The sequence below is a fragment of the Corapipo altera genome, unplaced genomic scaffold, assembly GCF_003945725.1.
Source record: "Corapipo altera isolate COAL_440 unplaced genomic scaffold, ASM394572v1 1, whole genome shotgun sequence".
In the NCBI taxonomy this organism is placed as follows: Eukaryota; Metazoa; Chordata; class Aves; order Passeriformes; family Pipridae; genus Corapipo; species Corapipo altera.
Genome location: NW_020884873.1, coordinates 21,648,456 through 21,673,722, shown reverse-complemented (window position 1 = coordinate 21,673,722; position 25,267 = coordinate 21,648,456). Strand labels below are relative to the sequence as shown.

Sequence of the window (25,267 nt, the reverse complement as noted above, 5' to 3'; positions counted from 1 at the left end):
CTCACAACCTCCAAGATTCACATGTGCAGTGTCCGACACAAGCAGAGCATAGTTTTAAGTTTGAGCTCATATATTTTTCCCCTCCATCAGCTTTTTTGCATTACAAGATGCATAATTCACATACAAAATCAAATTTTCCTCGATGTTCTCCTTTAAACAGAGAAATGCAAGAAGTAGTATGCCACAAATCTACATTTATTGTATTGACAGCATTCCCTTAAGCATGCACATTTCAACTGTGGAACTTACTCTTTGTTTAGATGCTCCATAATAAAAAGGAGAACAAATTGGTGGAATAAACCTGGAAGTGGCTGCAGGTGGTGGGAGAATGCATACATAGACTAAACTATCACAACACTACATTGCTTAGGACAGAAGAAAACACATTAGGGATGGATAAAAGAAGACCTCTGGGATATAAGCTCCAAAGTCTGAGATGAACAGTAAAATCATTGGCAAAGCAACGCTGCATCCAAGGGGAAAGAGGCGGATCACAAAACGGTAACATCTCAGACAACCACAGTTAGTATAAGCAGAAATAGTGGGGTACTGGGTACAGATATATAGGAAATAAAACATACTGATGGAGATACAGTTAATACAGTAGTTTCTAAACTGCCCCTTTAATGCACTACTGTATGTGCAATAAAGCCATGTCTTACTGTAAGTAATTTTGCTCAAAAGCAGGATATGCTTATTGTTAAAAACCTGCATTCAGAAAACATTGCAAGGGGAACATTTAATTCTCCTGCTCAGGACCAGCTTTAAAGACCTTACTTGTAATGGTTTTATTTCTGCATTTAACTTTTCAAAAACAATGGCTCCTTAAAAACCCAGTTTTGTAAAATATTTGGAAGGACATAGCATTTATATGTAGTTTTCTCAATTCTCCCACAATTTTCTTTGAAACCTGCATTTTCCTACATGTATTATTGTCAAAAAGAAACACGCAATTTTTAGCTATGTAATACCCTAAAACTACTTGACAGCACAACAATTTCTTCCCAATTTTCCACTTGGGCAGTAACCAAAAAACCAGGTGCCTTTATAGGGAAACAGGCTGTTCCTGGATTTTGATTCTGCAAGTATTTAAGCTTACACAATTTTTTAATTAAAAAGAAGGTCTACTGCTGAAGAATATTACATTAAATTAACAGATGGGTGGATTAGAAAATCTAAGACACATTCTAAATCTCAAGCTAATAAAAAAGCTATAGCTAAAACATTTCGCCTGTTAAAGGAATGTTTTGTGGAGCAGTTAGGATTCTGAATAAGTTCACAGCTTGATTTTCCAAGAATTTAACAGTAAAAAGGAATAAGGAGTGGGAATGTACATGTGAGTGAATGCTTCCTTCTACTAAAATGTAATTCTGTTTTTTTAAAGGAAAAGATGCTCACAGAAATGAAACCAAATTTTCCTCCCTTAAAGCACCAGTATTGTTGCTAATTCAGATTTGTAAAGGAGAGGGGGGGAAAAAGAATGGAAGGAGAAGTGACTAGTATCAAGCACTTGGAAACGTCCTATCTTTTTGACTTCTTCATTCTCACAGCCTAAGTTGTAGAGTCTGCTAAGTCTTGGTAGTTTGAGACCAGACATCAGTGAACGGAGCTTTGAAAATGTCACCTATACAAAACAAAGCTAGCACTGTTTCTCTAAAATGACAGCAATTTTGCAGAAAAGTCCCTTTTAATTCAGTTTAACAAAAGTGAAGGGAGATTGTCTGACACTCATTTTCCCCAATTCATAGCAGATGCACACTTACCTCCTTTTAACAGTAAATTTAATTTAAATCCAAACTGGAGTTACTCGATTAGTAACAGACATGTAATAGCAATGATTAGATGTAGTAAGACTCATGATGTTTCTCCAAATTCTTAAAAATTTTGAGAAGAATATACCGTTATTTTTATATTTAGTTTTAGAATAGAAACCACAGCTTGACTGTTCTATTCTGTAAATTTACCTACTCTGAATACATAATATGCAAATCAAATATTTTAGATGTCATAGCAGATAGATGCATACACTTGAATGCAACTAAGGCAAATTCTAGTCTTCTGCAGACAGAATGAGGACAAGCAATCTCATATGATACTACCTGATACAACCCACAAAAGCTGGCAAAGACATATTTGTTCAATCCTTTTACTGATATGATATGAAATGAAGGAAGCAACAATGTATTAAAGGAACTGCCGCTTCTTACAAAAGATCTGCAGTATAACCCTGAAAAATTGGTCTTTTTGTCTTTAAAAGCAACATAAGTTAATCCTTGAAAAAAATGCTAAAATTTACATTTTCTGTTTTCCAACACTGTCATTAACTCAGTTCGCTTCAATAGTCTTAAACCCCTGCTTTGACCCCAAAGTCTCTAAATGTGATCTTTATAATACAGTTCTGAAAACAAACTCCAGCTTTTAAATCATCCAGGTTAAGATCAGATTTAAACATATGGGTTCTGGCTCACCTTCTCTGAATCAGACCAATCCTTCCCACAATGCCTCTAGTATAGCACTTCACATTCAGCACATACAGATGTTCACAACACCCTGGCTATATACCAGACAGACATTAAAGCATTTTGATTCCAAAAGAATTAACTCAACCAGATGCTGCACTCGTATGTTCACCAAAAATCAGAGGTCTTAGATTGCCAGTGGCTAAAATCCTCAAAAAACCCTACCACTTCCTTCAATCTCCCAGACCCTTGGTACCTTGATAATGAAAAAAGGAATGCATAAGACCTTCACACACAATTAACACGTGTGCTTAATCCCCGTAAGTTTTAAAAAATTCAGCTAAAATGTTCAAAATTAAGTTATTTAACAGCTTAAATTTTAGTCAGTTTATTTCAGGAGGGTCACAAATACCAAGATTACTAAGATTTTGCTGATTCAAAGCCCTTTGAAGTCAAAGGGAACCTGTCCTTCAACTTCAACAAGTTTTGCATCAGTCTAAGTGCTGACTCTTCTGCTTCCAGAAGTTATATTGCATTAACATACATCTACATAGAAATCAAGCATTATAAAAGTACTTTTCAACTTAGATACACACTGAAGTTGCCATTTGACTGCTTTTACAAGCTGCTTTACAAGGCAATAAGGTGTTTTCCAAACATCTAAAGGCAGTTCTTGTTCCGGAAAACTCACCTGTAAGATGACAGCTGAAGTGGGGAGGAAGGAGAGGATCAGAAACCCTACCTAACAGCATGAGCAACAGCATGGATGCATCATGGCCCCTAAGGAGGTTGGCAAACTAAAGCCACAGGCAGAAGCCATCAAAGAAAGCAGGTAACAGCACACCATATGAACTCCTTGTGTCAGAAAGAGTGGTCTGAAAAGCTTAAAGTGCTGCAAATGATATTAATTAAAAACAGGAACAGGAAACACCTGCCAAGGAAAAAAGAATTCTAAAAAGAAAATCAGCTTTCCATCAAGTAATTTATATTTAATAAACTGTTCTTGATCTACCTGAATTAGAAAAACAAAACTATTGATCACATCAGCATGTTGCACATCAAATACAGAGCAAACTGTTAATTACACTAATGAGAAGTTTATAGACAATTTATCCAAGATCATGAACCATCAGTTTAAACGCTCATAAAATTCACATAGAGTGCAGACACACTTCCTTACAACCACAATTCTACTCTACAAGAATGGATTATAAATACAGCATCTTAGTCATTGCATCTGTTCTTTGTATTTGTTTCAATTTACATTTGTTCACTTCAATGAAGAAAATTTTCTACTGCATTTTTCTACTTCTAGTCTTGAGAAAGAATACCAGACTCAGCAATTAGACTCTCTTGTCAGGAACACAGCTACTTAAAAAGTTATTAGCTTTATGCTGCATTGGGTCAAAGAACTGACACTGTACAGATAAACATCTGACAAACAAGGCCTTTGTTACTGATGAAAGAAAAATAACTGTGAAGTCAAATACCACAGCTTAGTTTAACCGTCCAAGTGCAAAAAGGGCAAAAGGACCCTCAGAGCCTTTTTCTTATGAATAAAACAATATCCAATATGGAACTAAACTTTTGAGGTGAAGCTCCTTTTTATGTACTTATAGAATCACAGCCAAACAATTACTCAAAATTGGAGGTAGAAAGGTACTCACAAAGGTTAACTTATTATCTTGAGGATAGTTTTACTAGGTAATGTAGGCAAAGAGGCTCCTCACAAAGGGAATGAGAGCATCTATATTCAGCTCCTGATCTAGATCATCAGCTGGAAGAACCATTGCAAACAGAGGAAATATATGGAAATTACCCTGTTCTAATTTAATTTAGCCTGTGAACACTTTTCTGTATCTTCACACACCCCCCCCCCCCCCCCCCCAATCCCTTTGCCTTTAAAGAGTAGCAAAGGACAGGAATTAATAGAAGGAGTTTTGGTTTCTTTTTAATTAATCCTTTAAGTTAAAAAGCATATTGATCATTACTATAGGCATATTTAACTACTGGTATAGAATTTAAAAGAATGAAAAAATCAACAAAACCACCAAATCTGCCAACAGGGTCAAATCTTGCAGTCCTTTTTTCATAATCTATGCTTCTTTCTCTGGACTCAAAAAACTTTACTCAGGTAATCACTGCAAGTCTACATTCTCTACAATATAGACATGTATTCTCTACCACACAGATTCAAGCCATACCAAACACCAAAATCACCAGACACATACTATTTGATAGATCTCCCTAGATTAGATAGATTGTACTGATTAATAACTCCATACTAATTATCAGAGGCTCTCTTCTTTCAAGTACCAAGTGAAAAAACACAGTATGAGTCTGGTTAAATTGGCTGACATTTAAGCCAACAAAACAAATGAGCTGACTGGCAAAGCTTCTTGCACTTGCTGTCAGATCCATAAATTGAAAGTCCTTTTTCTATTGAAGGGAAAGGTAAAAACTATTTATGCATGCATGTAGCATAAATACTACCAGAGAGCCACAGAACTTTAGATCCTGGAAGATAAGTGAGCAGTGGAAACCAAAAGCAATATCTGTAATTTTATGAGCTTTGATTAGTAAGTATTAAGCCTTAATGCAGCATTCAGGAAAAAGTATTATAAAAAAAAGAAGTTGTGCACACAAAGCTTGCTATTCCCTAATACTGAGATTATTTTAGTAACATATTTATAATGTTGCAGCCATCACTTCTAGGACAATTTTCCTCAGTCTTGCAAACCAGCAAGTTTTTAGAAGAAAATTGAGCGGAAGACCTCTTCTGGGTTCTAGAAGACAATGTTGGTTCTAAGACTGAAAAACATCTGCAATCTTTTGTGAGCCTGAGCAATTTTGTCAGCAAAAAGCATGATTTTCAAGGCATACCTTCCCCCCCCCCCCCCCCATTACAATTCAGGCATCAAATCAAAGAATCTCATACTGAAGATCCTTCTCCCAAACTCCAGTAGCTCTCAGCCCAGCACCACCCGTCCTGTAAGCATCTGAACTCCCACTACCAGTCTTCCACATTTGCTTCTTGTTATGCTAACAAGAAAGTTTTATTTACAACACGAGAGCTAAGGCAATGACAAGTTTTCAACTTATTTCAATATTCTTGAATCAAGCATCGAGACACAACAAAGACACCAGAAAAATATAAACAAAAAAACCCTAAAGAGACACCTGATTTGGATAAACAAAGAAGAGGGGAACAAGTTTCTAAACAAGATAAAAAAAACAGTTTGGCTTTTTTCTCTTAAAACAGAAGCTGTTGAGGAAACTTTATGGTGGCCTGCCTGGAAATTAACCACCAAGTGAGAGCTCACCCCAGGAAAAAAAAAAATCTTTATAACTGTTAAGACTGCAGACAAAATGAAGGCAGTCATAAAAAATTAGTTTTCTGCGGCTAATCATTATATAAATTTACAGCTCACAATTTCTCCTACAAATGTCAAATTTTTGGGTTTATGACAAGTTGAACCTGAGTACACGTTCTGTATAGTTGTGAATACAAAAAAAGCCCCACCAAGCAACCCAGAGAGAAAGGCCTGACATAAAAGCCCACAAAGCAAATGTAAAATCAAACCCTTCCACAATTACTGTAAGCAGACATCTGTGCCTAAGAGTAATATTAAAGAGCCATGAATGGTTTAAAAACAGACAGCATTGAATGCATTTCTGTTACATTTCTATGTACATGCAAAAGATTAAAAAAAAAATGCTCAGGAGAAAGTTGTTTCACAGTAACTGACAGTTTGGTTTTATTGATTTTTTTTTTTTTTGGTTGATTGTCTTTTTTTTTTAAGAAAGGACAATATCGCAACACTGGAAGAATTTTCAATTAGTGAATTAAGAGACCAATAAGCAGCATGGTACAGATCATGTTCTACAGTACTGATGACATATATGTATATTTTTCCAACAAGTAACAAGCCACATATCAGATCTGATGCACTGAAGGCATTACATAAAACAAGATGTTAAGAAAAAAAATGGTATGATAAAACTGACACTTTGGAGACATTTAATCCATATGATTTATCAGTCTTTTCTGTATTCTGTATTTTTCTAGAGATTTCTGATGATAGAAATATTGTCAATGGTACAATTACTGTTCCTGAAGTAACAGACAGACAGATAGAATACCTTGGTTACAACTAAGAAAGCAACTACTGACAGAAACAACAGCCTAAACAGGTTTCTTATAGTCGGGCTGAGCACATTTAATACCTCCACTGAGGTGTTTCAAAGGTAATTCCAAAGGAGCAGTAAATAAACTTATTCTTGTAATAAACAATCTTTGAACTGTGGTTCAAAAATTTGTTCGAATTCATGAATGTCTTAAACTTATAAACTGCTCTGATTTAATAATTTTTTTAAAACTCGCAAATTACCATAGTTTCTTCCCTTCTCCAATCTTGTAATTGGTACAACTTCAGGGATTCCTCAGTAACAGAAAATCTCTGAACAGTAAGTCAATTACAATTTTTTTTCTGCTGCATTGATTTTTACATAGCAGTTAAGATATCTCAGCATGGCACCAATTTGTTCTGTTACAACATTCAGACAAATGTTGCTACATCTGTCTGAAGTGTTCATGCTGCCATTTAATGGTCAACTGAATATGCACACATGGATCATTTTAGTATCCACTGCCAAGGATACTAAACATGTAAGGTACTATTCCTAATGCAAATTATTATCTAGCTGACAACCTGGGAAAGAAAGAAGAGTTTTAACATATGTTTTCCAAGTGGCTTCACAAATAGCTACGTTGGCAACAAAAAGGTGGTGGCAATATGCCCTACAAGGCAGAGAGGAAAGCACGAGCCTGCTTAAGTCAATTTAATACCTCCACAGAAGTAGAGTACTGATCACTACTACAAATCAAATCCAAGGTAAGACTGTCCTCACAGGGAGCACTATGACAGAACTGCTGTGTACCAGAAAAGTCGCCTGAAAAACCGCAGTTTTGCCTTAAGCTTTTTTAGCTTAGCTAAACAAAAACTGAGATCTGAAATAAAACTAATCTGTGAACAAAATAAAGAACAACAGCAAATGCTGTTGAGGAAAGATGACACGGGAAAACAAGAACAAATGCCTATGAAATAGAATGAAACACAAGTGCCTTCATTCTCTGCAGTAGGTTCAGCCCCTTACAATTCCCAATAACTACATGCAAATGCCTCTTTTTCTGTCTCTATACTTCTCCTGCATCAACATCCTGCTCCCATATTAAGTCTGAGCAGCTGGCAGCCTTACAACACGTATTCTTCAAGGTTCAAGGAGCCAGGGGAAAAAAAGTTATATCTTCATTTAAATATACAAAATAAAGCAACTGCCATGCATCAAGCTGTCACAACTGTCACTGTTGGCTTAAAAAACAAGAACCCTACATGGAGACTAACACATACAGAGACTAAAGATCACTTGATGCTCCTTTTCTTTGCCTGTGCAGGTAGTTCTTCCCTATGTGTCTTTCACAATCTTACACATTGGTCTTCCTCCAGGTAACTGAGGCTATTCAGACAAGGGTTCCCAGATTCTGAAACTAAGCAGAACAACTAAATTACAGCTACGTAATCTGGGCGACTCCGGTTAATCAGTGTGAGAGGCCACTCCCTCCCAGACTGAGCAAACAGTCTAGCACATCAAAGCACACTTACTAAAACATCACATTACCTTCTCTTACTATAAACAATTCTCTACCTACAAGTTTTCTGGACCTTGAACAGAGACCAGCTGAAGATTAGGAAACAATAACAGGTTATACAGAACAGAGTGACAAGACTTCAGCTTGACTCAGTAAAGAGGAGACAAATGGTAACAAATAAAAAAAGGAAAAAATATGTATTTGTAAGTGAATGTCAGATCAGTAAGACAGCATTAATATACAGGAAACCTAGGAAAGTAATAACTATTAATGTCAGTCAATACCATTACACCAGACACAAAGAATTAGCAAACAAAACCTGAAAGACAAGTAGTCTCTAGATTTCTTTTTAACAGAATTTAAAAAAGGTAAAATAACTGTGACTAATACCAGGCAAGCAACACTGATACTGTCAACAAAAGCAGGCCCACACACATGGCAAATCAGTATTTCTCTAGGACCCTGCAAGCTACAGTTTTAAGGCTGAGTAAGGACAGATGGATATTTTATTACAAAATCTCTGTAAAGCAGCAGTGAAAGGATCACAGTATGTACAGAGTACTGGTCTGAAATAGGTATTTGTACTGGGCAGATCCATTTGCTTTCTTTTGTTTCTCGAGCAAGAAGAAAAGAAGTGACATTTTGTATTTGTCTTCAAAATAATTTCTTCTGATTTATAAACACCAGCATTCTTCTGCTGTTAAAGCCTAATGCTTACAGAGTCTCATCCTGGCAAGGACTAACATTGGGCCAAACTCTTCCACAGCAAAGTAATTCCCATTCTGGATGTTAATCACATTGCAGAGGCTGATATTGCTATTGCTGTCAGTGACCTGGATAAAGCTGTCAAACTGTAAGATTTGTTTAACAAACAGAAAATATTTTATGAAAAGGTAAATTTAAATTGCTACCTCTACAGAGACTCAAATTCCCTAAAGAAACTAAGTTTTTCACTTGGAGAAGTGCTGAAGCAGTTTTGCTGTAAAACTCCAAAGGAGGAAAAAAGAAACTGTTATTATAACGTCACTAGACGAGGTAACTCTCAATACAGTCCACCTGAGCTACAATCATAGAATGGTTTGGGTTGGAGAGGGTCCTCAAAGGTCATCCAGTACCACCTCTCTGCAATAAGCAGAGACATCGTCAACTAGACCAGGCTGCTCCAGAGTCCTGTCCACCCTGACTGCGCATATTTCCTGGGATGGGACATCTACCACCTCCCTGGGCAAACTGTTCCAGTGTTCTACCACTCGTTGCAAAAAATTTCTTCCTTTCATCTAGTCTAAATCTACTTTCTTTTAGCTTAAAATCGTTACCCCTTGTCCTATCACAACAGGCCAAACTGAGTTGCTCAAGGACATGGAAGATTCCTGCTCCTCTTAACACGAAGAGATGTCCAAGCTCTTCTAATCACTTCCTCCCTCCTCTATTACATTCAGTAACTTGGTTCCCATAATGTTTTTTTCTTTCTGGAATCTAAGTGCTGGGATAAAGAGATACATAAGAGAAAATTCATGATAAAGCAGCACTAACATTCAAAACTAATACGCCAAGTTTAAGGGCAACAGATGTTATCTCACTAGTGGTTTTTTTTTCCTCAGCTATTTTGTTCTTTGTTTCTTAACCTTCTTTGGAAAACCCTGGGTTGTTTTTTTCCCTGTATTCAACCTTTGATATACAAAGTCCAATTAATGTCATCTGCCATCTCATGGAGTAGAAGATTATGCTTTGACTGATATAACAGAAGGCCTATTTCTTTAAAATTTTAGAATATGCTGTTCTTCTACCAAACTACTGTTTCCATGTCAAGTACTTGAGCTGATCTTGAATTACACAGCTCAAAAGCCTTGGAAAACAGTATCCTTTTCCCAAAATATTCTTTAAAACAATATTACATGCATTCTAAGGGAAGTATATATTTGTTTTACCACCCAGGTATGCTCCCTTTCAACACACCCAAGCATGCTGGAGAGTAACCAGAAGAATCCTCCCACTTCAGTTTACTTCCTTTTGATAACTATGATCTATCAGCCTGAAATTAAACAGTCCAAGAAGCTTCTAGTTTTTATTTGCAGTACTTGTAATTCAGATTTATAGCTTTGCTTTCTCTAAAATTAGTCTGCATTTCTGCTTAATAAAAGGGAACCCAAGAGAACACTTTCAAAAGGACCAGGGATCTATGTCTCATAAGTAATTTGCAGAAGTGCAAAATAATCAAGTACTATCACACTGAAATTTTAGTTGTGCATCTTGAATACAGTTTCAGCACAACACATGGTAAACAGATACATCTCTGAAGTAAATAAAATGAGCTATTAGATTTTTTTATTAAGAAAAATAAACTACACTAGCTTTTAGAGAGGTTTTTCAAAATTAAATAACCAAACCCCCCAACATATAATGTTCTCCTTACACAATTATTTCACTCTTACATTCTGATGAAAACATCAGAACAAAAATCTGCCAAACTGTTGCCATGAAGTCATTTTTTTATCTCCCTGTCCTCTGTGTTTTTAGTACATCTTTATAACACGACTTGAGAATTAAACTTCTCATCAGCTGAACGATAAAACAGAACGGTAGAGGCTTTCACTATTACTATTTACTTCAGTAAACTACAGGTTTATTTCACATAGAAACAAGATACACATACACAATTAGACAAATTTATGTTTCTGTTCAGTATCAATAAGTAAACTTAGTTACTAAGTTACCCTAGTTACAAAGAAATAGTAGTTTTAATGAAGGTCTGGTTACAGCAACCATATCTGTCTACTGAACTGTGTATGCTTCCTTCTGCTCAGCTGTTGACATGCACTCTTCATTTGTGCCATTTCTGATTTTAATTATATGAAATAAACTGTTGGATTGCAGTCCAGCCAATATCCCATATAAAAGTATACTGTACATTCATAGAGCAAAATAAACCTTTCTCTTCCCAACATGGTACATGTTATATAGGTACTATTTCTAACAGTAATCCTCTAGGCATTACCATTTCTTGCATCAGAATGACTCACTAGAACAAGCCACAGCCTTTGACTATTGAGAGCAAATCTAAATACCACTAGGTATCAGCTGACTTCATTAATCTCATGGACTCTTTTTTTCTCAGGACTCTGTTTTGTTTAGTATTGTCATTTAAAACAATTGGGACCATCTAACTGCTCCAACAGTTTTTTGGGATGTTTGTATCTTTTATTCCACACCGTTGGTGAAACTTAGGTTTCTCCGCTGTCCATCTCTGGCCCCAGTATGTCCCTAGCAGAGGTTATAAGGAACACTTTTTGAAGGGATTTTTACAAGACTATTTAAGTAACCTGGGGGTTATATGAAAACCTAGATCTTCAAAATTATTTTGTTGTCTCAACAATTCAGGTTCTTCGTTCAATATAATGCTATGGTTACCACAGACTGTAAGATTCCTTGCCAAGGAACGACTATAGGTTGACACACTTTCCTTTATCTGGTCAGATATGCATACACTTGCCTTCTGCATAATATGTACACGAATTGCTCAGGACATCTACTTTTAGGTTCTCATAATTCATTTGAAAATAGAATCCACCACAGAACTAAAACAATGTTTTACAGTAAGATAATGAACATTTACAAAAATTGTTTCAGAAATTCAGAAAAATTATTTTGAGAGTAGCCCTGAGGAGAAGGACTTGGGGTTGCTGGTGGACAAGAACTCACCGTGTCTCATCAACACACACTCGCAGCCCAGAGAGTATCCTGAGATGTATCAAAAGCAGCGTGGCCAGGAGGTCAAGGGAGGGGATTTTCTCCCTCTACTCTGCTCTTGTGAGACCCCCATCTGGAGTGCTGCATCCAGCTCTGTGGCCCCTAACACAAGAAAGATGTGGACATGTTGGAACAAGTCCAGAGGAGGCCACCAAGATGATTAGAAGCTGGAGCAACTCTCCTACATGTAAAGTCTGAGAGAGCTGGGGTTGTTCAACCCAGAGAAGAGAAGGCTCTGGAGAGGCTTTATAGCACCTTCCTGTACCTAAAGGGATCCTACGAGAGAGCTGGAGAGAGACTTTTAACAATGGCGTGTAGCAGTAGGACAAGGGGGAATGGCCTTATAGCTGAAGGAAGGCAGATTTAGATTAGATACTAGGAAGAAACTTTTTACTGTGAGGGTGGTGAGGCAGTGGAACAGGTTGCCCAGAGACACTGTAGACCCCCATCCCAGGAAGTGTTTAAGACCAGGTTGGATGGGGTCCTGAGCAATCTGGTCTAGTGGAAGGTGTCTCTGCCCGTGGCAGGGGTGTTGGAATGAGATGATCTTTAAGGTCCCTTCCAACCCAAACCATTCTACGATCCTATAGCTTTGGATCTTCACAACTTAGCTATCTCTACTGTTGGAAGCAGGGTCAAAAATGGAGCCATTTATCATGAATAAAGATAAAACAGACAAACTGTTATGTGGTTATGAAATATTTCCTTTCTGAATTCATTATCATTATTGAGAAAAGAGCTGTAGGAGAATCCTGATGGTAGTAAATGTGCTAGGCATAAAGTGCTTCTGCCTGGCTAAAACTGTAGTAGAAGCATATTCACTTTTGCTTTATACAAAAAACATAGAACAAACTCAGGTTAATGAAAGCAAAGGTGGTTTTTGAGAATGAAGATCGAATTTGCTAAATCAAAGAGGGTTTGTTAAAAAAAAATAATTCAGAGAAACAACCAGTAAAAATATGTATTATCTTGGTATACTGTTACTGAAACCAAACAACACAGAAAAAATTGAGAGTAAATCTTTGAGGGTGGCAAGCAACCAGGTAAACATACAAGAACTGCACAGATTATAATGATCAAAACACATTCCTAAACTCGCTGTGATCTTCACTTGAACTGCTCAACCTCTACTTTGATTTCTACATTATAATTTATAAAAAAGCTATTTCAATTGTCTGTTCAGCCTATCAGTCATCAATTACATTAAAGTATACAAGCTACTGAAGAGAAATTATGCACAATCACCTTGCAGTCTTAGGGAAAAGAAAAAAGAAATCAGCTATTTTCAGTTAGTATCCTAACTATATTTAAACATCTGTTAAAAAAGATTGTGAAGCACTACATACAAGCTTGCTCTTGTCAAGAGAAGTTACTCTGGAACCTACAATTTAAAAAGTTGCAACAAAACAAGTTTTAAGGTTAAACATATATTGATGCTTCCATGAGATAGCAACGAGAGCCACTGGAGAATGACGCTTGAGCAAGGAAATGCAATGGGCAATGAATGACAGGCACAAACTATGAAACTACAAGAGAGGAGAAACTGAAGAACACAGGAGACTCACAAGGTATTGAAAAGAAGTGAGAGAAAGGACTGGAGTAAGCTGCATGCAACAAGTTTTCTCACCAATAAAAAGGGAAAACGATGACAAGAGATTTGAGCTACATTTCAAGACAGTAAACTGAGTATTATGCTGCCTAATTACTAGATCAAAAGCCCACACATTCACACAATGCAAAGCAGCAGAATTCTCCAGCTTTTCTGCACAAATCTGTCCAAAACACTGTAAGTATAACTCTGTTCCAAACCTACACTAAACAGAGGATCAACTGTTGTACAAGTCACCAGAAAGCTGAAAAGCAGCATTGTTACATGTTCTGATCAAGTCAACAGAAGTGTTATTATTTGCTTACACTTCATCTGGACCAAGTTTGCACTGATGAGTGATCCTGCAGTGAGACTAATGAACAAATCTGCTATTGCTAGAGGTGCAGCTGAGATCTGCGGTACAGCAGCTTGCACAGAGATAGCTGTAGTGACAGCCTTCCAGAATAAAACAGCAATCAGAAAGCTCTACAGCCCCCTAAGCAATCTTATTCCAGGCATCAAAGAAACAAGGGTCTTCAAGAAGTCCAATTACAGGCTGATGTTCTTACTTAGTATTTTGTTTAAAAAATCTTTTCCACCATTACCTGATTAAAATTTTTCTCCTTTTTTTTTTTTTAAATTTCTTTTGTTGGTCTAATTACTCTCCCACTGAAGACATTAAAACTTCCATCAACTTCCATGAGAACCATCAGACCAACATAAGACACCTCAGACACTAAAAGCCTTGCTTTAAATTTCATTTGTGAATGAAGTTTTCAAAAATTTGCATCAGTTTAAGAAGGTTTATAGTAAAATATGAAATTTTCTATTTTCCAAACCTGTGCTTTCCCAATTCTCAAGTGTTTTCAGGAAAAAAGTACTAGAACCACTACTAAGCTTAAGAACCAAGACCATCTCGAAACTAAGGCTCTGTCTTGCATAGGAACAAAAACTGAAGTGTTCAGTCAAGATACCATTCCCCTCTTTAGTCAATGTCACGATTTTTACTTCTTACTTAACTTCGCAAAATTGGGCAGATATCTATAATGTGTCTAGTTTCAAGGGGTTGTTCCTTCAGAAATTACTCCTAAGAAGGACACACAAGAGTAAAGGACAAAGTTTGGGCTACTTTGTAGTTGTGCAGTCTTCTTACAAGAATAACTCAAGAAAGGTTGAAGATATGTCATCACTTTTACTCTATCATAAAATATATTAATGATCTGCCACATCCAGTTAGTGAGCCCTTAAGTGCCTATGGCAAGTTTTAATCTTTAAATGAGAATGAGACAGAAGATCTCCAGAGATCTTCTGTCTGGTTTCCTTTATTGTACACAGGAAGCCTTAAGTCAACGCAGTGTTACTATCTAAAAATCATTTGAACATTTAGTCAAAGGAATAGTAAGTACAGATACACAGAAATTATCTAATTCCTCTAAGACACAAATGCAAGCTCTATTTTGGTATTCTCTTCACTTATCCCATCCTCAAAAAAGGTGGGAAGACCAAAAGTGTAAAGAAACCAGAAGTCAGGCCATGAGAAAATGAAAAATAAAGTCTAAGAACAAGAACAGATTTATCAAAAGTCCTCAAAACCCAAAAAGGAATTTTGTTTTTTTCAGAAATAAGGTGATATTCAAAATGTCTCTTTAAGAGAATTGTAACTCATCCCCCTGCACGTAAACCAATAACAATTTCTTTTTCAGAAACAGCAAAAGACAGATGCTGTGATTTACATGAAGATGGTAGCACAAAACCAAATGACAGCTCTTACACAGAGTAAGAGACAGAGCAGTACACAAACCTCTTTCTTACACTGTCTAAATAAAATTTTCAATGTGTGCTGCAAATAAATTTACTGGTTTTGTTGAATCAGATATATTTTAAAGGAAAGCCAAAACACTTGAAAGTTATTCAGTTTTAATATCGTGTTCTACTCAAACTGTTTGCTCTAAAAAATGAATTGTTCTAGTCTGTTTTCAAAACTAGACTTTCTTGCCTGTAAAATTAAAGTACTCCTTTCGATTCTGAAGTAGATCACTAGCCAGCCATTACTCTGCCATCTGTGTTCAGCCCCTTAGCTTAGATGGCCAATTTAAATTTCATGCAGCTGAAACTACTCAAGTAAAAATACTGAAGTGTGTTATTATTTCTAATTATCTTGTACCCTGCACAACAGTTCCTTAAATTTGAAATAACTTAACAAAAAAAAAAGTTGAGAGAAATATATGACTCAGCCAATTTGACAGGAACGTTTGATATTTTACATAATTCAGCATTATCACAATGCATATTTTTATCTGGTTTTGAAGCAATTACAACTAAAAAGTTATTAACCTACAATAAATTCTTGTTTGAAGCCATAAAATATGACGAATACAGTAACAGTCATGTAATAGCAAATTCCTTAAGCCTAAATATTAATGATGGAATTGATTTCTTGGGAGCAAAAAAGATTCTTTTTCACTAAGAAAAGTAATACACTACAGCTAAAGGCTATGTGGCCATCACTGTTGATTTATCTGTTCATTTTCTCAATGTTGCACATTTTATAAATTATTTTAACGTCAGTCAACAGCAACAAGACTGCTTGGAAATAAATGCATTATTACTGAAGGTACACTTACTCAAAACATTTGCAGTATTTGATTATATATAAGAGAATAGATGGAAAAATATATAGCAATACAGACACTTAAACAGCTACTTGATGCTTTTTTCCCTAAAGGTGAATAGTCTCACTATTTTGCCACAAATGGATTAATTTAACAAGAAAAATATTAATACAAAAAAATCATAACTTCTTTCACTGTACTTGCATGGCTACTGTTGAAAAGTATGCAATCACAAACAGTATTTCTGGAAAGAAGATAATGTAAACAATGAATCTATATATTAATCTTCAAAGAGGGATGTGCTCTAGACAACTGTATGTAGCAATCTTCAGTTCTCCGTAGGGATCATTTAAGTCATACACCAGACAAATTGGGATTCAATGCTAGGATGAAAGTTTTCAAGGAACTGAAATGTCCACCCTGTTCAGAATAGTTACACATCAAAATCAAACAAGAAACGGTGTAAAGTGGTCAGTAAAACAATACTACAGAAACACAAACATCTTTCCCCCACAGATTTCAGGACAGTTTAGCTTGCTACAAATTCCACTACTAGCCTGATATCAAAGCATAAAATATTAATGTTGTTTTCTAATTAATTTTTCCATCTTTTTCCCTCATTATGTAAGCTACAATTATTTTATCTTATGTAATAGCATAAACAAATATCAAAGCCATATTTAGCATTATAGAACAGGCCACACTATGGTTCTATGGTAAGATTCTGTCAATCACAGAATGGTTTGGGTTGGAAGGGACCTTAAAGATCATCTCATTCCAACCCTTCTGCAGTGGGCAGGGACACCTCCCGCTAGACCATGTTGCTCAAAGCCCCATCCAACCTGGCTTTGAACACTTCCAGGGATGAGGCAGCCCACAACTTCTCTGGGTAGCCTGTTCCAGTGCCTCACCACCCTCACAGTAAAGAATTTCTTCCTAATATCTAATCTAAACCTAAAGTCTTTCAGTTTGAATCCATTCCCCCTTATCCTATCACTACAACCCCTTGGAAAAAGTCTCTTTCTATCTTTCTTATTGTCTCCCTTCAGGTACTGGAAGGCTACAATTAGGTCACCTTGTGGCCTTCTCCATGCTGAACAATCCCAATTCTCTCAGCCTTTCCTCACTGGAGAGGTGCTCCATCCCCCTCATCACCTTGATGACCCTCCTCTGGACTCACTCCAAAGATCAGTGTCCTTCCTGTGCTTGGGACTCCAGGGCTGGATGCAGCACTCCAGGTGGGGTCACACCAGAGTAGAGCAGATGGGTAGAGTCCCCTCCCTTAACCCACTGGCTACACTGCTTTTGATGTGGCTGAGGTTCACATCTTGCTGTTCTAACAATGGAAGAAAGTAAATGCATTTTACAGTTGCTTCCGGTCTGATTCAGATTCCATTATGATGGACACCACTCCGAGAAGCATTTTCAGAATGTTGAGTATGCCTTGGAGGTGTGTGCCTGTCTTTTTCTCTCATTTTTTAACTTGTTTAATAGAAGCATTAAAAAAGGAAATTGTGAAAGCTCTTGCAAAATGCATGCAAGTTGAACCTGGCTCTGAAGTAAAAACTACAATAAAAAAAACCCCCAGTAAATAACCCTCAAACCTTTCAAATAAAATGAGAAAGAACACTGACAACGGATTTAGCAGTCTTTCAGCCCTCCATGACCTCAACAGAACCAAAATTCTCATGCTTAAGACAGTCTTGCTTTTTAACTGCATGTGTTTACAAGACCATATGAGTGCCTTTACAAAATCCACAGCACTAAGCCAGCACCATTTAAAAATACTCTCCTTATGTAAGAGTACTTTAATATGCATTTCTGCTCTTTAGCCTACTCTTCCTTGTGTGTCAAAGCTTATTTCTGATTGCACTAGATAGGCGACGGATTAAGTTCTCCCATACTGCTGAAGGTAACCTTTCTAGATGTAAAGAAATAGATACAGTCAAATAAACAAAGCTACAAAGATCTGAAATCTAAAGAACAAAATAATGATCTGACAGAGGCTTCTATTGAAAGTATCAGAAATGAGCTACTCTAAGGCCAAAATATTGACAAATATTTTTAGTAGTGATTTTTCCCCTCTTCTAGCTTTCATTTTAAAAATTTCCACTTCCAAGGTAGCCTAAAGTTTGTTTAAACATCAGCTACAGTATTTATCATAAATAAAAATACCCCAAATTACACATTTACAATGAGAAATTGCCAAAAAATTGAAAGAATTTCACAGATCTATTTTTAGTGTTGAGAGATGCTGAGTGAATTATGTAGGAAATCCTACCCTTTTCAGGATACGTAAGAAATACGTAAGAAATCTTATCATTTTTCTTAAGTTCCCAAACTTGAGTCAAATAAATTATTGTGAAGAAAAGGTGAAAAAATGAACAGGGATCACAGTACAGATATATGCAACCAAGTTCTTTGAAAAAAATAAAGATCACATTTTATTTAGTTTTTCTGGCTAAAATCTGTAACTTCCACCTTGTTAGCAAATTTGAAATATTGAATCCATTTCTTTATCAACCATCAAAACATTCAGCCCAAGTACTGATCCCCAAGAACCAATAATTATCCATCCTATAGACTGGAAAAATCAGCAGAAATGTTATACCTTAACCTTAAAAATATTAGAAGTCATCTGAATTTAAACAAATACACTTCATAGTCTTGACACTTAACAAAACAAAAAAAAAAAGAGAAAAAAAAACGATTAATTTTTTTTCCCCTCTCTCCATTTTTGCTAAGTATTATTTGTCTTTTCTATATGAACTTCTATCTCAATCTTGCCGTTAGATTGACAATATGAAAGTCAACTAGAGCTAACAGTCATTATGCTTGTGGATACTGGTGTCTAGAGAAAGGCAAAATAATCAAGCTATTAAACAAATAAAGAAGAAAAAAGGCAAAATTGACTGCCTGAAACCCAACCACCTGACATCCCGGATGTGCAAAAAAAAAAAAAAAAAAAGAAGGCTTGGTCTAGAGGCAAGAAGTTGCAAGTCATTTTCTTGTTCAGTAGAATGAAGTGTCAGCAATGCCACACAACCAGTTTTATAACATAACTCATACTGATGATTCAAATGGAGATCATGACCATTTAAGCTCATGACCACTTAACACTCATACACTTCTCTGAACACATAAGGATGTTTTAAGCTGTCTATCCCCACAAGAAAAATGTCTACTAGCATGATAACAGTGGACAGAAAAGAATATCAAAAGGATTGTCAAATATTATTTCTCATATAACATTTTGATATTGCGTATTTCAGTACCAACTCTGGAATAGTTTAATTTTAGATTTGAAAACTTGTAATATGATAGCAGGTGATGACAATCCAACAAAATACATTTTCCAAACAAGCTCTTGCTTTGCACAGCCTCAGCAAACATCTCAACTTAGCATGACATGTCATAATAGACTGTATTTTCAAATTGTATAGCAAATTCTTAGGGTGAGGGGGAAATAAACATTCACTGATCACTTGCTGGCACAGACCCAGAAACAGATTAACTTTGAAAAAACACTGACTCTAGTCCCTGAAAGTTGAAGCTAAATGGAACACAGAAAAGTGAAAGGTTTTTAGCCTGCAGGGAATAAAAACCTTCAAGTCATGGAGGGAGGTGACTGGAAGACTTCATAGAAAGTTTTATAACATTTTTTGCAACCATTTCCAGTGAAAGACTTCTGTCAGTAGCAATATGCAAGCCAATTACTTTATAGCCAGCTCAGGTATCACTGCTGCTGTGACTGCAGTACAGACAGAAAATAATGAAAATTATATGCAACCCACTACAAGCTATTTCCTCTCATGCTTTTGTTTAGAGGGTTGCCACATATACTGCCCTCGCAATATGCTGAAGCACAAACAGAATTATAAGCTTGACAGTTTAGGATTTTAGTGAGTTTTAGAAATGCCTTGGTCTCTTGCAGTGAAGCAACCAAGGTACCAGGTGCTTCTGAATTGCAGGTAGCCTTCCACTATGCCCTAATCACACGTGTAACGTCAATACATGCAAGCCAGTCCAAATACAAGCAGATGACCTACGCGGAAATATCCTTTGCACAGCAACATCAGTGTTGCTTAGCCCCCTAAAGATACCACTTATCTAAAATCTAAAGAACAAATTGCTGTCTTACAGGATCAGTGATTAATCTGGCCTATTTCCTGGGTGTAGGAAGAATTCCTACCCCTGCTGGCAAAAGAGATGGTAGGATGTAGCCATTACTAATGAACTAGCAAGACAAGCTTCTCATTATACAGCAAGAATTTAAGAGAACCTCCACAAAGAGAGAAATACACACACTTTGCTTTAGTGGCAGTAAGGATAAAAATACATTTTGGACTCCCCACAAGCTGTAACTATATTGTCAGTGATGCTTCTGCCATCACATATCTCACATGTTGGAAATCTGGATAAGAAAGCACAAATGCTGCACGGGTATTCAGAGCATGTTTTCCAGACTCATACCAATTAGTTCCTTCCCTTCTGTTCCCTATCACTTGAATAAAAACATTGGGAAAGATCCAAATAATGACATTTTGACAGCAAAAAAGCAAAGACAGTCAAACATTACCGAGGCAAATCTGAAACAAGCCAAGCACAGAGGTAACTCTTTTCCCAGCATCTAATTCGCCATTACATGCTTCCATGAACTCTAATCAGGTCCTTAACAAAGATAATATGTTTCCCATATGCTGCATAAATTCAGTAGGAACAGATCAACTATATTCTGAAGAATCTGTACCTGCAGTAGGCCTGAAGAACTCCATTAAGTATTAGAGACTAGGAAAAAAAATACTGAACATGCAAACATAACTACATGGAGCTTGCAGGCCTACACAGATACAAGATCTTAGACTCATGTAGAGAACAGGACTCATGCTGACACATTTATACTCCACCTGATAAACTGATGCCTGAAGTGCAGTTTCTCCCTTCAACAGGAAACAAATTACCATATTTGCACAGTTAACTTCTGAGCTGAAGTAACTACCTGACAGCCTGTTTGAAAAAGCTCTAAATTTTGAATTTGAAAAAATTTAAAATTATCATGAAATTTACTACGTATCCCAAATCAGATATCAGAGGAAAGAAAATCGCAGAGCACACATGTTAAATGTCAGTAACACACACGCACACAGAGTCAGGGTGCCCTAGGAATGAGACTGACTAGTCTGTTAGAGCTGCCCTTTTTTCCACATCCATGTTCTGCACTTCTTGATCACTCTAACAAGACTTCAAAATAAAATTCTCTATCATTCCACTAAAGAATCTCCTATCTACAGGGTTAATAAAATTACCGTTGATTTGTTTTTCAAATGTATGTTCATCATTAAATTTGCACGTTAAACATTCAAATATGATTTACAACGCAAAGAAAGGTTGGGACCAACTCTTCTTAAGCCTATTCTTGCTACACATACTCTCTGCATATTGTGGAAATCTGTTACAACAGAGTTACGTAAACAAGGTATCCTGCTTCCTTCCAGACTAGATTAGCTCTTGCTTACCATAGAAACATGACAGAGTTAGAAAGCAGCACAAAAGTCAAGCAGAAAATACTTCCAGTTGTTTAGAAATTCCAATATAAAGTAAATTAACATTTTAAAGGCTCATGCGTATCCCAGCAAGATGATATAAAATATCAAAATACAGTACGTCAAACTAAACCCTTATTTGGTAGAAGAAAGACAACTTTTGAGATAAAAAAACCCAAATTGGAATCTAACTACATACAAGTGGCATTCCAATGCAGTTGGTACATGCATAGACCAAGTTAATTTTTTAAGCCAAATCTGACGATTTGTAAACACTTGAAATACACTCTGTATCTAGTATCAACTCTTTAAAATACGCATTATTATATTTTCTTCACAGTAACACAGAACCAACTGAACATTAAAAAAAAAAAGGGGGGGGGAGGCAAAGAATCAAAACACATACTGCCTTTCACACTAGCAAGACAAGCAACACTAAACTTTCCATTCTCAGTATAATAAAAACACATCCCATTGTAAATACCATGCTGAACCCCTTGTACTCAAACACTGAGTCTTCACAATGACATAAAAGCAAGAATAAGGATCAGAGTCTTTCTACTACTATCAAAAGAGAATTACTCTATCTACAGCTCAACAGACTTCTGGAACTTAATTTCTGCCCCAATTCATGTTTTGTAAACCACCAGCAAAAATTCTCACTAAGACAGCACAATAAGCTCAAAAAGCAGCTTGTTTCGTTATGACTTACAGGATTGACAGAATTTGTTTTACAATTTATTATGATGCCCCAGAAATTGTTCAAAATATTTTAATTATGTATTATACTAGGTGACATTTAGTAAAACAAGATGAGGTTATGAGGTGTAAGTATAGAATGTTTCTTATTAATTAGTCTTGTAATGAGCAGGTTTCATGTGACCACTTAATTTATAACCAGTGTCAAAAGTATCCTCTGTGAGAATTACCTAATTTAATCACCAAGTCAACTAGAAGACTTAACCATCTCCCTCCATTATGTAGTATACTGCACTTACTGTACAGAGCATCTTGGAGGACAAATTGCAAATGTGCAATTTTTTGGAATGTACATGTCTGATTATCAGCAGTTCGGCACACTAATGCTTAGGTCAACAAGCATACAGAGCAAATAACTGACCTAAGAGAAAGAGATGGGTAACCATGAACTCCTCTAAATGCCATTAAATTAAGCTACCATCCAGAGAGAAAACCAATGTATATTTACCACCCTGTGGTGGGAATCCTTCTGTTAAAGTCTGCGGGGCAGGAAAGTTGTCCTGGAGCATCAGACAATGGAAAAGGCCATCTTTCTACTCGAGTCTTATGACCACCACATTAAAGGAAAATAGTGTGGAGACAAGACTAAAGCAATGACTCATGGCCATCTCCAGTTAACCTTTTCAAAACTTTGTTTTCAGCCTCGTGCAGAGTACAGCAGGGGAAAAAACATTTACTCAACTCGGTTCAGCCTCAGAACAGCCCTGTACTAAAAAACAAATACACACACTCCTGCCCAGACTTTATACATAAAGACCTTTACCAGTGCCATCAAAGCAGGCTTACAGTCACTTTTTCTGCTGGATCTGTAGAATAGCAGGGAATAGTGCCAGGCATAAATCCTCAGTTCAAGAAACCTTTTTATAGTATCACAGCTAAGTTTTTGTTTGTGCCTCACATTACAGCTTTGATGAACTAAACCCCTAAGTCAGAGTAACACAGAGATTTACTAGCTTTTGTATGGACAGGTAGAGCTAACTAAGAAAATACTTTACCACAACAGGATACTGTCCATACTGGTATATAATCTAGTCAGCAAAGACTTTTGGAGGTAACAGTAAATACACATTCATTTCAAAACTTTCCTACTCTCGAACCTATCCTATGATGCAAACAGATGAATATACTGCCAATGTTCATTTCCCTGTAGCTCACACTATGCTCAACCCAGTCTCTTTGTTAAAGACAGAAACCTTTATCGTGGTACCAACATTACATTTTAACTGAGTGTATGTCTGCCAGCCAGGAAGACCAAATGACCAAGTTAGTGAGAATACAGACAGGAACAAGAACTCAGGAATTTACCAAATATCCCTAGTAGAAAGGATTAATGCAACAACTTAAGGTGTTTTTCTGAGCTTTAAAGCTAATTTTATCATTGCAGAATGCACCCACTAGAGCCACCAAAAGGGAAGCAATGGTGGCCAGGTCACTGTTCGTGGCACAGCCAGGCCACGAAGAGCCCGTTTCCTGCCATGCCCTGACTCATTCAGCCTTACACCCCCCAGGACAGGAATGCCACTCCCAGATATCTGTACACCTAGAGAGGCATAAAGTCTTGTAAAAAAACAAACAAAAACATCTTTATGCCTTTTGTTTTTAATCCATATTATTTTATGTTGATCTGATTGTATAAATAAAAACACCTAGAAGACACTATTTTCGTTAAATGATTCTAAATTACAGTGCATCATTTTGATAAACAGTACATCACATGGTATAAATGAAGTTAATTTCAGCACTGTACACCACTTTATACAAGGAAAGTTCCTATTCCTTTAAAATAAACAATTAGCTTTAAATAATTACAAAGAGCTTTTTAAAAGCAACTACCTCTTTAACCCAACTAAATGATTAATAACTGCTGTTTTGAGCCTGGATGTCTAAATTTGAGACAGTTTCACTATCAAAAAAGAACAGTACTTTTAATTTATTTAGTGCTTGTATTAAACTTCTACTTTAGCATGACAAAGACTTGAATAGTCTTTATTCACACAGTGGATTATTTCAAAAAGTGGTCCATGCAGTTGAGAATGTAAACACGTAGATATTGCTGATGACAGCATTTAGAAGTGTCTTAGGAGAATTCATTTACTCTCTCAAGTGCTGCTAGACAATTCTGTGTAATGAGCAGTGAAAATACTGAATAAAGTATTTATGATCTACACAGCATAAATCATATTCTGATATGCCAGACATGCATTTATATCACGCCCAGTGTGCATTAACTAATCATGAAGTGTGCAACAAAAGTAACTGTGGTTGCCTTTTTTTACATCTCATTTCCTATATACAAATTTCACCCAGGCATAAAATTGCAATTTCAATCTCCTCCTTTGTGAATGCTTCACTATAGGAATATCTGAAACTTTCATTGCATTTTTCAAGTAAAAACAGTTTCAAATACATCATAAGTAGGATTTTCAATAGACCAAACTCTAAAAATAGGTCACATTTGTTAAAGTTACTTTGAGATCCCTTAAGCAAAATATGCAAAGGCCTACTAATGCTTATTATAATCCTAAATACCTTCTGTTTTCTACAAGGTCAGAATGTTCTTCTATCCATCAGGTGCCTTTCTCTTTTCTATTAATTTATTTAACATTTAAGATAGATCATGTTTTCTCTTTCTAGTTGTTTGAATTTCAGAGTTATATAGCACACCACTTTAAAAATTCAACATAAAAAATCCCTTCAATAGAATAGATGGCAGTCTCTAAGTAGTGTCTCAAAATGACAAAGAACTAACTAATTCTACAATCTTCTATTTTTTTCAAACATAACTTTCCCAGATCAGAAGCTACAAGTTTCCATCTTTATTATAATACAAATTCTTACAGCTAATCTCATGGAATTATCTGAGTAAATAAATTTCTGCACAATGTATGTAGGAAAAAAACCAGAATACA

General features: G+C 36.2%; 1 protein-coding gene across 2 annotated transcripts in view; it reads right to left on the bottom strand.

Moving 5' to 3' along the window:
* The window catches only part of CDK17 (cyclin dependent kinase 17), a 91,775-nt gene that overhangs the window by 53,923 nt on the left and 12,585 nt on the right, over positions 1-25,267 (bottom strand). The gene's annotated exons all lie outside the window — the stretch shown is intronic.